This window comes from Dasypus novemcinctus, chromosome 11 (genome assembly GCF_030445035.2).
Source record: "Dasypus novemcinctus isolate mDasNov1 chromosome 11, mDasNov1.1.hap2, whole genome shotgun sequence".
Classification (NCBI taxonomy): Eukaryota; Metazoa; Chordata; class Mammalia; order Cingulata; family Dasypodidae; genus Dasypus; species Dasypus novemcinctus.
The window spans coordinates 78505131-78506823 of record NC_080683.1 but is presented as its reverse complement, the minus strand read 5'-3'; the positions used below and the strand labels follow the sequence as shown (position 1 = coordinate 78506823).

The window sequence follows — 1693 nt, the reverse complement described above, 5'->3', positions numbered from 1 at the left end:
TCCCTAATTCGCATCTATCAGCCATTGCCCTGGCATTCTATGCTCTTTTTGTGTTTCCAGAGTGAACTATTTATGCTCCTGCTCAAAGCCAAACCCTCAGTTTCTATGTAAGACTCAAATCCCTCTTGCCTACTCAACAATATTAATGTAACATTTTTTCTATTTCATTAAATCTTTATCCTACAGTCTTATTAGTATGATAGCATAATGCTTGTTATTGCTATGTTAAAGATATGTTAAAGAATAAAACAAGCAAATGTTAAAGAATAAAACAAGCAAAGTTAAAGATATGTTAAAGAATAAAACAAGCAAATTTTTCTTGATGCCTCTAGCTACCTCCCTCACTTTTTGCTTCTGTTGACAGGAGAAGTCCTCAAAGGGTCATTTATATTCACTGTCTCCAATTCCTATTATTTTTTAAAAAATGAAATTCAAACTGACTTTCACCCCCACTAAACCACTTCTATTATGCTTTTCAAGATCATCAATGACCTTTACAAAGACAACAGTCATTCTAAATCATCATCTTATTTCATTAGTCGATATTATTTGACAAAACTCATTTCCTTTTCTCCTGACTTTCAGTATACGCAGTTCTGATTTTTATGATACCTTATTGGTTGTTCTTCCCAGACTCTCTTTGACCTATCAATGTTGGCTTACCCCAGACTTCAGTCCTTGTTTTATTGTTGTTGTTGTTGTTTTCTCATCTTATTTATTTGTCACTCTTAGAAAATCTCATTTTTGACTGACTCAGACTTTGAGAAAGAAGCTCTCAGAGAGGACAGCCTCCATCTCTTGGCAATCTGTTCCTGACATTTTTCTTTGGCCTCCTTCATTCTCTTGGTCAAAAGTTTAGCATATTCTGCCGTCTCTTCCTTGTTTCTCTCAGCATGCTGTTTCTTCAGGTCAGTATGCTGACGATTATGTTGCAGGACATGGGGAGTAACTAGATGCTGAATCTTGGGAGCTTTGGTCCTGGGTTTCTTACTTTTCTTGTTGAAGGCATTTCACACAACATAATCTCTTTAGAGAGATTGAAAAGTTTGCGGATTCTGCTAGTTCTTTTGGGTCCCAGATGATGAGATATCATAATATCTGTTAGCCTAGATATCTCTCCCCCTTTTTTTTACAATAGCCAAGTTGAGAACATTCAGATTGGCATCCACATGCAACCCTGAAAAGATTTGTGTTTTCTTTTCCAGCCCTCCTTGGTCTATAACACCAATGCCCCTTTCTTTAGTAAGAGGTGGACACGGTCATGGGTCAAGACACCCTGCTTCATGGGGAAACCTTGTTTGTCATTTCCACCACTGATTCATACACTATAACCCTTTCACTCTTTGCCCAGAGTTTAAGCAGCAACTTCTGTGGCCATAAGCTTCTCATGAAAGGTAAATTGAGATCACCACCCAATTCAATGAGCTTCTGGCAGCCAGCGGCTGGGAATGAGATATTCAGCTTCATGCCGAAGCAGCCGATCGCCTCTGAGGGGCCACAAAAACAGAGCCTTGCTTTGTTTTGTTTTGTTTTCTACACTTATTCTTTTGGTGATCTTTAAATGCAACAGGTATGGCAGTTTTACTACTCCTCTTGGATGTCTAACTGATATCTAAGTTTACCATGTACAAAGGAGAAGTGATCATTTCTCTGAAATCTGCTCAACTCATTCCATATCCATTTCAGTTGATAG

The 1693-nt window shown here is 38.1% G+C and overlaps 1 pseudogene; it reads right to left on the bottom strand.

Moving 5' to 3' along the window:
* Positions 1 to 728: 728 nt before the first annotated feature.
* On the bottom strand, positions 729 to 1467 carry LOC101442423 (small ribosomal subunit protein eS6 pseudogene; annotated as a pseudogene).
* Positions 1468 to 1693: the final 226 nt, after the last annotated feature.